The sequence below is a fragment of the Oncorhynchus kisutch genome, linkage group LG1 (genome assembly GCF_002021735.2).
Source record: "Oncorhynchus kisutch isolate 150728-3 linkage group LG1, Okis_V2, whole genome shotgun sequence".
Classification (NCBI taxonomy): Eukaryota; Metazoa; Chordata; class Actinopteri; order Salmoniformes; family Salmonidae; genus Oncorhynchus; species Oncorhynchus kisutch.
Genome location: NC_034174.2, coordinates 13742665 through 13755262, shown reverse-complemented (window position 1 = coordinate 13755262; position 12598 = coordinate 13742665).

Here is a 12598-nt window from a genome sequence, read left to right as displayed (position 1 = left end):
GCTACAGGTCCTAGTGCCTGGAGCTCCTTTCAGCTGGGCAGAATGCTACAGGTCCTAGTGCTTGGAGCTCCCTTTCAGCTGGGGTGAATGCTACAGGTCCTAGTGCCTGGAGCTCCTTTCAGCTGGGGTGAATGCTACAGGTCCTAGTGCTTGGAGCTCCTTTCAGCTGGGGAGAATGCTACAGGTCCTAGTGCTTGGAGCTCCTTTCAGCTGGGGAGAATGCTACAGGTCCTAGTGCCTGGAGCTCCTTTCAGCTGGGGAGAATGCTGCAGGTCCTAGTGCCTGGAGCTCCTTTCAGCTGGGGAGAATGCTACAGGTCCTAGTGCCTGCTCCTGTCCCGCCACTGTATCTCTTTTATGATCAATGCTGTGTAGGCAATCACCTGTAAACCTTCTTACAACACAGCATTCACTGAACAGAACGATCCAATGTTTTGCAAGGAATAGTAATATTAGTGTGTACATGCTAATCTACAGTACCTTGCTTAGCTCCCTGTACCTTCCTAGAGGTTAAAGAGGCTGGAATTGAAAGGGGACCATTTGACAAGTCAAGTAATTGGGTTAAGATTTGATGAATTGCTATTACGCCCGGTCACCTTAAGCAACCAGCAGCCTCTCTGGCTCTTTGTCTGTTTTTATTTTCATCCAATGGGTTTTGAGAAAGCGGTGAGGACGCGAAGATTCCAAGGAATTGATTGCATTTGAGATTCTTCAATTTTGAAAGGAATTGAAATAACCATGGAAGTTGATTGAGCAAAGACGGGGACAACAGCAATTACTGGCATTCCACACGTGCCTCCACTAGCCAGCCACAAAGCCTATGCAGCAGAAGGCTCATCACTCTGTCCCATTCCAGTATGGTAGTCATATTAATAATGAATATCATGGGTTGGCAAGTTGCGGAATTAGGTATTTTCTTCCTAATTGTGTAATTTGGTTTTGGAATGTTTCCTCTTTTCATGGTTATCAGTGGTAAGCAATTAGCAGCAAGCCAGAAAATGTGTCAAACTATTTACATTGGATGGCCTCTAGATGTGACTGTAATTCAGTGGAGGCTGCTGAGGGGAGGACGGCTCATAATAATGGCTTGAACGGAGCGAATGGAATGGCATCAAACCCATGGAAATCATGTGTTTGATGTATTTGATACCATTCCACTTATTCTGCGTCAGCCATTACCATGAGCCTGTCCTTCCCATTGAAGGTGCCACCAACCTCCTGGAAAAGGTATACATATGATTGTTTTCAGTCAATGTTGAAGAAAGCATCAAAGATCATGTTTTGACCTGCACTCACGCACAATAACCAGCCAAGTTCAGACTTTGTACATTTCTATGTCAAACTTCATAAACTGTTATTTGGGTTTCTGTGCCATTTCATGGTCATCACAGCATTCTATTTCCACAACAGATTATTAATTAGATCATCTTTACAGAGTTCTTTGTATAATCCAGCTTGTTTCCAAGGGTTTATGGGTAACTTGAACACTTTCCTGTAGAACAACTAATACCTACAGGGCAAACGGAATGCTGTAACTGTCAGACATTCAGTGTCTCTGCCTTATCCAGTTACCACAATACTTCCTATCGTTCCATGGCTTTGGATTGGTGGTCGAGGAGGAGCAACCTGTCTTTAATCACTGTCAAACAACCTGTAGAGAATTTATTATGTACATTTGCAACAGGTTTCCTCAAAATTATGCAGGTGTTTGTATTTTCACCCTAAAGTAGTAACTAGTTCCCAAGGCCTGAAATTGCTTTGCGGTGACATAGTTGTCAGCAGTCCTACTTATCGAGGGATATTGTTACCGTGGTGAAGTAGTGGGATAAGCACTTCAATATGAGGTGGGCAAGTCAACGTGGTGTTAATGGCAATTTAATAGATTACAAATGTAGTGTGGAGGAGAAGAGTGAATACTTAAAACAATCCAGGTGGTAGAAAAATATTTCTCTCTCTCTGTCTCTCTGTCTCTCTCTCTCTCTCTGTCTCTGTCTCTGTCTCTGTCTCTTTCTCTGTCTCTTTCTCTGTCTCTGTCCCTGTCTCTGTCTCTGTCTCGGTCTCTCTCTCTCTCTCTCTCTCTCTCTCTCTCTCTCTCTGTCTCTCTCTGTCTCTCTCTCTCTCTCTGTCTCTCTCTGTCTCTCTCTCTCTCTCTCTCTCTCTCTCTCTCTCTCTCTCTCTCTGTCTCTCTCTCTCTCTCTCTGTCTCTGTCTCTGTCTCTGTCTCTGTCTCTGTCTCTGTCTCTGTCTCTGTCTCTGTCTCTGTCTCTGTCTCTGTCTCTGTCTCTCTCTCTCTCTCTCTCTCTCTCTCTCTCTCTCTCTCTCTCTCTCTCTCTCTCTCTGTCTCTCTCTCTCTCTCTCAATTCAATGTACGTTGAATTCTGTATGCAGAGTCTCAATTTGGTGTTTGTCCCATTTTGTGAAGTCTTGTTTGGTGAGCGGACCCCAGACCTCACAACCGTAAAGGGCAATGGGCTCTATGACTGATTCAAGTATTTTTAGCCAGATCCTAATTGGTATGTTGAAATTTATGTTCCTTTTGATGGCATAGAATGCCATTCTTGCCGTGTCTCTCAGATCGTTCACAGCTTTGTGGAAGTTCCCTGTGGCGCTGATGTTTAGGCCAAGGTATGTATAGTTTTTTGTGTGCTCTTTGTGGGCAACAGTGTCTAGATGGAATTTGTATTTGTGGTCCTGGAGACTGTACCTTTTTTGGAACACCATTATTTTGGTCTTACTGAGATTTACTGTCAGGGCCCAGGTCTGACAGAATCGGTGCAGAAGATCTAGGTGCTGCTGTAGGCCCTCCTTGGTTGGTGACAGAAGCACCAGATCATCAGCAAACAGTAGACATTTGACTTCGGAATCTAGTAGGGTGAGGCCGGGTGCTGCAGACTTTTCTAGTGCCCGCGCCAATTCGTTGATATATATGTTGAAGAGGGTGGGGGCTTAAGCTACATCCGTGTCTCACCCCACGACCCTGTGTGAAGAAATGTGTGTGTTTTTTGCCAATTTTAACCGCACACTTGTTGTTTGTGTAGATGGATTTTATAATGTCGTATGTTTTACCCCCAACACCACTCCCCATCAATTTGTATAGCAGACCATTATGCCAAATTGAGTCGAAGTCTTTTTTGAAATCAACAAAGCATGAGAAGACTTTGCCTTCATTTTGGTTTGTTTGGTTGTCAATTAGGGTGTGCAGGGTGAATACATGGTCTGTTGTACGGTAATTTGGTAAAAAGCCAATTTGACATTTGCTCAGTACATTGTTTTCATTGAGGAAATTTATGAGTCTGCTGTTAATGATAATGCAGAGGATTTTCCCAAGGTTACTGTTGACGCATATTCCACGGTGGTTATTGGGGTCAAATTTGTCTCCACTTTTGTGGATTGGGTGATCAGTCCTTGGTTCCAAATATTGGGGAAGATGCCAGAGCTAAGGATGATGTTAAAGATTTTTAGGATAGCCAATTGGAATTTGTTGTCTGTATATTTGATCATTTCATTAAGGATACCATCAACACCACAAAAAATCAATAATAGTCTACTGGTCTTCCAGCAATGCAAGCTCTCCGAATTTGGCCACAATCCTTTTTGGATTGGAGGGTTTTTATTTTGTCCTGTAACTCCTTCAAGGTAATTGGAGAATCCAGTGGGTTCTGGTTGTCTTTAATAGTTGATTCTAAGATTTGTATTTGATCATGTATATGTTTTTGCTCTTTATTCTTTGTTATAGAGCCAAAAAGATTGGAGAAGTGGTTTACCCATACATCTCCATTTTTGGATAGATAATTCTTCGTGTTGTTGTTTGTTTTCCAATTTTCCCAGAAGTGGTTAGAGTCTATGGATTCTTCAATTACATTGAGCTGATTTCTGATGTGCTGTTCCTTCTTTTTCCGTAGTGTATTTCTGTATTGTTTTAGTGATTCACCATAGTGAAGGCGTAGACTCAGGTTTTCCGGGTCTCTATGTTTTTGGTTGGACAGGTTTCTCAATTTCTTTCTTAGATTTTTGTATTCTTCATCAAACCATTTGTCAGTGTTGTTCATTTTCTTCGGTTTTCTATTTGAGATTTTTAGATTTGATAGGGAAGCTGAGAGGTCAAATATACTGTTAAGATGTTCTACTGCCAAGTTTACACCTTCACTATTACAGTGGAACGTTTTACCCAGGAAATTGTCTAAAAGGGATTGAATTTGTTGTTGCCTAATTGTTTTTTGGTAGGTTTCCAAAACTGCATTCCTTCCATCTATAACATTTCTTAATGTTGCTCAGTTCCTTTAGCTTTGATGCCTCATGATTGAGTATTGCTCTGTTCAAGTAGACTGTGATTTTGCTGTGGTCTGATAGGGGTGCCAATGTGCTGACTGTGAATGCTCTGAGAGACTCTGGGTTGAGGTCAGTGATAAAGTAGTCTACAGTACTACTGCCAAGAGATGAGCTATAGGTGTACCTACCATAGGAGTCCCCTTGAAGCCTACCATTGACTATGTACATACCCAGCGTGCGACAGAGCTGCAGGAGTTGTGACCCGTTTTTGTTGGTTATGTTGTCATAGTTGTTCCTAGGTGGGCATATGTGGGAGGGAATGCTGTCACCTGCAGGCAGGTGTTTGTCCCCCTGTGTGCTGAGGGTGTCAGGTTCTTGTCCGGTTCTGGCATTTAGGTCACCACAGACTAGTACATGTCCCTGGGCCTGGAAATGATAGATTTCCCCCTCCAGGATGGAGAAGCTGTCTTCATTAAAGTATAGGGATTCTATTGGGGGGATATAAGTAGCACACAGGAGGACATTTTTCTCTGTTAAGATAATTCCCTTTTGAATTTCTAGCCAAATGTTCCTGTTTTGATTCATTTAATGGAGTGAGTTAGGTCTGCTCTATACCATATTAGCATACCCCCTGAGTCCCTTCCCTGTTTCACACCTGGTAGTTTGGTGGATGGGACTACCAGCTCTCTGTAACCTAGAGGGCAACCAGTGGGTCCGTCTCCTCTATACCAGGTTTCTTGCAGGATAACAATGTCTGTATTACCGATTTCTTTGGTGATGTCCGGGTTCCTGCTATTTAGGCCAAAGGCAGATGACCTCAGGCCTTGGATATTCCAGGATGATATAGTGAAGGCTTTTTGTTCCATAAAGTGTCCAATGTTGTTGGTCGTGGTTTGGCCTCAGGCCAGTAAGTGTGAGCAGAGCCTGCTGAGCATCTGGTACATGCCATTGGCTTGGGCGAGTGTAAGAGTGGGGGTTGGGCCTGTTTGCCCGCTCACTACCTGGACGTATGTGTGACTTCCATGTTGAGGCCCTCTTTGCGGGGGTGGGGTGCATGGGGTGGGCAGGAGTGGCATAGGTCTGATCTGAGGGGGCCTAAATGGGGTGTGGGCATGGTTGATGTGGGTGGGCATTGATTGGTTGGGGTGGGGGTGTGGATGTGTCTAGGGGTGCTGTGGTCTGGATGTAAGTCCTCTTGACGTGGGTCCTCTATGTGTAGGTCCAGGGGGGGGGTCCTGCAGGTCTTGGAGGGTGTCTCGCTGGTCTGGGTGGGGTGTCTATTGATCTGTTGCTCCTGTGTGAAGTGTTGGGGATACGTTTGAGAGCGATGTCCTTTAAAGTCCGGGCAAAGGTGGGCACTGCTGCCTTGTAGAGGTGGCCCTGGTCATAGAGGCTGTTCAAGTCCAGGGTGGAGTGGTGGGCCAGGAAAACATTTGGTTTTGAGGCACAGTCACAGGAAATACTTGCGTTTACCCGCTGTATTGTGGCAGGGTGGAAGTCTTTTCGTGGCAAGGTCTAGGGCGCGCTGGGTGTTTGGACACCAGAGTTTAGACACACTGTGTTTGGGGAAAATATTTTTTTCTTCTATATATTTCCCATTTGAGTCCATAAGGAGTACAATCTGTGTCTTGTGTTTGTCCTCAGTGGGTGTGTGTGTGGGGGGGGTGCTCAGAGGGAGTGAGAGCCGCTGGGCTTGGGGTTCTTCATTTGTCTGTTCTGCTGTGATGTCGACTCTATGATCAGGGTCTGGTGTGGACTGTTCTGCTGTGGTGTCGAGACTTTTGTCGGGTGCTGAGGTGGGCTGTTCTGCTGGCTTCTCTGTGGGGGTGGCCACCTCTCTAGTGTGTTGTTCTCTGTCACACGCCATCCCCCTCAACCTCTACTCCGTCCCCCTCACGCTCTCCTCCATCCCCCTCAACCTCTCCTCCAGCAGTCTGACCCTCTCCTCTAGTGCTCTGTCCTGCTCCTGCTCTTTCTCCTGTTGTAGTTGTCTCACCACTGTCCAGAGTGCAGATATGTCTCTCTCCACCTCCAGCACTCCGTGTCTGGTTAAGGGGGTGTTGTTGTGCTGGACTGTTGTCTGGGTCTGTGCTGACTGGAGTGTAATCACCTGCTGTTCCAGCTCCACCTGCCTTACATCCAGCCGGGTGAATTTATCCTTCATTTCAATGAGGGAGTAGTAATCTGTGCTGGGAGGTTGACTGTGCGCTGGGGTTTGCTCGTCTGTGGGGTTATATAGTGAAGAGGTCTGGTCTGACCCGCTTGGGGTGGGGGTATCTTTATCAAGGGAGAGCTTCTCCTGCTGGGCTAATTCTTTAATTTGGTGAAAGTCCAGCTGAAACTGTTTGGGCTTACCCTGTATCATTACTGTTCCGGACTTATAGAGGTTAATATTAGCTGAATCAGAGTCCTCGTTGTCAATTATCCTGAGTTTCCACCCCTCGTTAACCCCCCTCTCTTAACAAAGGGGTAGTGTGCTAATATAGCTCTGTGCCATGCCAGCTGATGGTTTGTGTGGAAGATAAGGTTGCTGATGTTCCCATTTTTGTAATAGTCAGCAAAAAGTGTCTCTTGATTTTCCATAAGGAGATTAAGTTTGTAATCTTTTCTTGCCTTATCATTCTTTACATACACAGGGTACTGTATTTTAATTACCTCTGAACAGCGGGAGGGAGCTTCTAAGGCCTCTCCATTTGGTTGGATTGGACTGTTTGACTCTCCTGCCAATGTTGGGCTTTGACACCTCTCACTTGACATGTCAGTGCTAGTTGAAGCTATATCAAGCTTGGCAGAATTATGTTAGCATTCAGTCCTTATAAAGTAATGTTGTGTATTTTTCTTCTTGGCTTTTGGAAATAGTTTCAGACTAAACATTACTCACTCAGTTCCAGGTTGGGTGGTGTTTTCAGGTTTCTGTTGTTTTCCAGAGAATTTGCTGTATAGAATAATAATCCTTGGTAGTTGTGAACCTTCCAGGTGATTCCGACATTCCGTCCAAAATCAGGTTGTAGGTTTTGAGTTTTGAGTTTTGATTTGAAGTGAGGGTTATATTGTAAAGGGTAGCATCCTGTACGTGTTCCTGACCAAAAAGTTTATCTAACTCTGAAATCTATCTTTTTTTTATGCTGAAAAATGCAGGAGCTCATCTGATCGTGACCTCTGCTCTGCTCTCTCTCTCTCTCTCTCTCTCTCTGTCTCTGTCTCTCTGTCTCTGTCTCTGTCTCTCTCTCTGTCTGTCTCTGTCTCTCTCTCTGTCTGTCTCTGTCTCTCTCTCTCTCTCTCTCTCTCTCTCTCTTTCTCTCTGTGTGTTTCTACATGTTTTGCACATTGTCTTTCTCCTGACCCTTGATAATGTAATAATCACAGAGGGTTCCCCCGTAACTCTAACATTTGCAATTTAATTAGCTCAAAAATGCCCAGAATCAAACGATGCGGTTACTGGAGTCTCTAAAAACCCTTTCATCCTTTTGTGGTTACCATTCTGAACTTTTCCTTCTGACATTGCCAGCTGTTTCTTCTCTTGCCATCTCTGCCCAGCTTAAAAGAGCTGAATCTACATCAACTACAGTAGTAATAATCAGAATCACATGACAGGAAGAAAAGTTACAGCATGTTTACATGTTACCATCCAAATACTGCATTGTGGCTTGGATTGAACGGAGCCCCTCTGTAAGCCAGTGTAAACTGCAGTCCTGAGGCTGAGGCCAGTCTCCATGGCACCAGTGGTGTCTGCCACTCCAGAACTCTATGTGAGGGATCTGACCCCCCTTTCTCTACAGACAGCAGACACTACTTCCTGCTTTAACAATGGGGGGCTTTGGACCTCCTGCTGTTCTCCTGTAAAACACATTTAGAGGAACTCAGCCATGCAGCTTACATTCTCATGCTGTTCATCACATGGCCCTTGAACATCTTTAGACACGGTAAGGGGATGACAGTAACCGGAAAGGAAACATAACTCACACTACAGCGGATTCTGAGGACAGCCTGGTTTTCATCAATGTCAGATCAGTCCAAGTGGGACCAATGTATCCTGCCTACTACAGTACAGCTAAGGGTACTTTCCTGACAGTTTTCATGTATTATGTAAAGTTATACTAGACGCAATAAGTTTGAAGTTACTATTGGAGTTGGCATTAATTAAGAGTCACTGTTTGCCATGTGGGGTGTCTCTCTGTATACTACTGTACATGTAATAAGATACCACTCCGCTTACACCGTGGTGACTGCCTTGATTTGCTTGTCTGGCAAGAATAAGTACAACCAGACCAAGGATACGATGGAAAAGATCTGTTTACATTCTGTTAAGGAGTCTAACGGACTATCATACCTAACAAAATGATGTGCTCATTTCAGGGACTAGAGGATAACAACATATTTATATATATGTTTATTATATGACATAACATATTATTTATATAATGTGAGAGTTGGATGATCTGCTCTTGGAAGAAAATGTGTCATATATATTTAATTACTTTTATATTTTTTGGGGGGTGGATCAGCTTAATATTGCGGAAAGAATGTTGTTTCCAATGTAATTGTCTGAATCATTTCCAATCCCCCAAATTTCTTGAGTAAATATGTATATATATCCATACACGCATGCATACATACAGTGGGGCAAAAAAGTATTTAGTCAGCCACCAATTGTGCAAATTCTCCCACTTAAAAAGATGAGAGAGGCCTGTCATTTTCATCATTTTGTCAACTATGACAGACAAAATGAGAAAACAAATCCAGAAAATCACATTGTAGGATTTTTTATGAATTTATTTGTAAATTATGGTGGAAAGTTGAAGTGTACCTATGATGAAAATTGCAGGCCTCTCTCATCTTTTTAAGTGGGAGAACTTGCACAATTGGTGGCTGACTAAATACTTTTTTGCCCCACTGTATACACATATATACATACACATACCTATGTAGACATACATACTTTTTTTTAAAGAATATACCTTTATTATTATTCCCAGCAAACCCTACCACCGATCCCCCAATTGGAGTAAACTAATAAACACTTCTGCTTTTACCTTCAATCCATACATCTTATACACATTTTACAGACACAGTCTACTTTACAATAGTTCTCTCTCGTTTGTTCTTAGTCCTTCCTCTATTTCTGATGTCCATCCAGTTTGATTTCTATTTGTAACTGTGCTATTTCACAAAAGTTCTGAACCTAAATACATTTTACAGATCCTGTATGTTTTACATTGTTTATCATGTTATTAGTCCCACCCTTCAGCTCCATTCAACCTCTCCCATCTATCTCTCAACATCATCCATTTTGGATTTCTATTTGCCATATATTTTTCAACTGTGCTGTGACGCTTCACAAAATAATTGAACTTTACTATTCTCATAGCTTCTACAGATCATAAATTAAAAATAAACATTTTTGCTCAAATAATTATTATATTATTGATTGATTGACTATGGCTTTTCAAATCACCCAGTATTGCTATCTGTAGCGTTAGTTCTGGGCAAATGTTGCAATTCTTCAGCCAACTACTTCTATACTTGATATACAGTAAGTTGTACAACAATAACCCAAGTGTGATAGTGAAATGTGAACTAAAGGAAGAGTGAAATATATCACAGCCTCTGTGGTATTTATTATACAGTAGCTTCCAGTGGGAATGTGTGTAGGGGAGTTAGGGAAGGCTGTGTGTAGGGGAGTTAGGGACGGCTGTGTGTAGGGGAGTTAGGGACGGCTGTGTGTAGGGGAGTTAGGGACGGCTGTGTGTAGGGGAGTTAGGGAAGGCTGTGTGTAGGGGAGTTAGGGAAGGCTGTGTGTAGGGGAGTTAGGGAAGGCTGTGTGTAGGGGAGTTAGGGAAGGCTGTGTGTAGGGGAGTTAGGGAAGGCTGTGTGTAGGGGAGTTAGGGAAGGCTGTGTGTAGGGGAGTTAGGGAAGGCTGTGTGTAGGGGAGTTAGGGACGGCTGTGTGTAGGGGAGTTAGGGAAGGCTGTGTGTAGGGGAGTTAGGGAAGGCTGTGTGTAGGGGAGTTAGGGAAGGCTGTGTGTAGGGGAGTTAGGGAAGGCTGTGAGTAGGGGAGTTAGGGAAGGTTGTGTGTAGGGGAGTTAGGGAAGGCTGTGTGTAGGGGAGTTAGGGAAGGCTGTGTGTAGGGGAGTTAGGGAAGGCTGTGAGTAGGGGAGTTAGGGAAGGTTGTGTGTAGGGGAGTTAGGGAAGGCTGTGTGTAGGAGAGTTAGGGAAGGCTGTGTGTAGGAGAGTTAGGGAAGGCTGTGTGTAGGAGAGTTAGGGAAGGCTGTGTGTAGGAGAGTTAGGGAAGGCTGTGTGTAGGAGAGTTAGGGAAGGCTGTGTGTAGGAGAGTTAGGGAAGGCTGTGTGTAGGAGAGTTAGGGAAGGCTGTGTGTAGGAGCGTTAGGGAAGGCTGTGTGTAGGAGAGTTAGGGACGGCTGTGTGTAGGGGAGTTAGGGACGGCTGTGTGTAGGGGAGTTAGGGACGGCTGTGTGTAGGGGAGTTAGGGAAGGCTGTGTGTAGGGGAGTTAGGGAAGGCTGTGTGTAGGGGAGTTAGGGAAGGCTGTGTGTAGGGGAGTTAGGGAAGGCTGTGTGTAGGAGAGTTAGGGAAGGCTGTGTGTAGGAGAGTTAGGGAAGGCTGTGTGTAGGAGCGTTAGGGAAGGCTGTGTGTAGGGGAGTTAGGGAAGGCTGTGTGTAGGGGAGTTAGGGAAGGCTGTGTGTAGGGGAGTTAGGGAAGGCTGTGTGTAGGGGAGTTAGGGAAGGCTGTGTGTAGGGGAGTTAGGGAAGGCTGTGTGTAGGGGAGTTAGGGAAGGCTGTGTGTAGGGGAGTTAGGGAAGGCTGTGAGTAGGGGAGTTAGGGAAGGTTGTGTGTAGGGGAGTTAGGGAAGGCTGTGTGTAGGGGAGTTAGGGAAGGCTGTGTGTAGGGGAGTTAGGGAAGGCTGTGAGTAGGGGAGTTAGGGAGGTTGTGTGTAGGGGAGTTAGGGAAGGCTGTGTGTAGGAGAGTTAGGGAAGGCTGTGTGTAGGAGAGTTAGGGAAGGCTGTGTGTAGGAGAGTTAGGGAAGGCTGTGTGTAGGAGAGTTAGGGAAGGCTGTGTGTAGGAGAGTTAGGGAAGGCTGTGTGTAGGAGAGTTAGGGAAGGCTGTGTGTAGGAGAGTTAGGGAAGGCTGTGTGTAGGAGCGTTAGGGAAGGCTGTGTGTAGGAGAGTTAGGGACGGCTGTGTGTAGGGGAGTTAGGGACGGCTGTGTGTAGGGGAGTTAGGGACGGCTGTGTGTAGGGGAGTTAGGGAAGGCTGTGTGTAGGGGAGTTAGGGAAGGCTGTGTGTAGGGGAGTTAGGGAAGGCTGTGTGTAGGGGAGTTAGGGAAGGCTGTGTGTAGGAGAGTTAGGGAAGGCTGTGTGTAGGAGAGTTAGGGAAGGCTGTGTGTAGGAGCGTTAGGGAAGGCTGTGTGTAGGAGAGTTAGGGACGGCTGTGTGTAGGGGAGTTAGGGACGGCTGTGTGTAGGGGAGTTAGGGACGGCTGTGTGTAGGGGAGTTAGGGAAGGCTGTGTGTAGGGGAGTTAGGGAAGGCTGTGTGTAGGGGAGTTAGGGAAGGCTGTGTGTAGGGGAGTTAGGGAAGGCTGTGTGTAGGGGAGTTAGGGAAGGCTGTGTGTAGGGGAGTTAGGGAAGGCTGTGTGTAGGGGAGTTAGGGAAGGCTGTGTGTAGGGGAGTTAGGGACGGCTGTGTGTAGGGGAGTTAGGGACGGCTGTGTGTAGGGGAGTTAGGGAAGGCTGTGTGTAGGGGAGTTAGGGAAGGCTGTGTGTAGGGGAGTTAGGGAAGGCTGTGTGTAGGGGAGTTAGGGAAGGCTGTGTGTAGGGGAGTTAGGGAAGGCTGTGTGTAGGGGAGTTAGGGAAGGCTGTGTGTAGGGGAGTTAGGGAAGGCTGTGTGTAGGGGAGTTAGGGAAGGCTGTGTGTAGGGGAGTTAGGGAAGGCTGTGTGTAGGGGAGTTAGGGACGGCTGTGTGTAGGGGAGTTAGGGAAGGCTGTGTGTAGGGGAGTTAGGGAAGGCTGTGTGTAGGGGAGTTAGGGAAGGCTGTGTGTAGGGGAGTTAGGGAAGGCTGTGAGTAGGGGAGTTAGGGAAGGTTGTGTGTAGGGGAGTTAGGGAAGGCTGTGTGTAGGGGAGTTAGGGAAGGCTGTGTGTAGGGGAGTTAGGGAAGGCTGTGTGTAGGGGAGTTAGGGACGGCTGTGTGTAGGGGAGTTAGGGAAGGCTGTGTGTAGGGGAGTTAGGGAAGGCTGTGTGTAGGGGAGTTAGGGAAGGCTGTGTGTAGGGGAGTTAGGGAAGGCTGTGAGTAGGGGAGTTAGGGAAGGTTGTGTGTAGGGGAG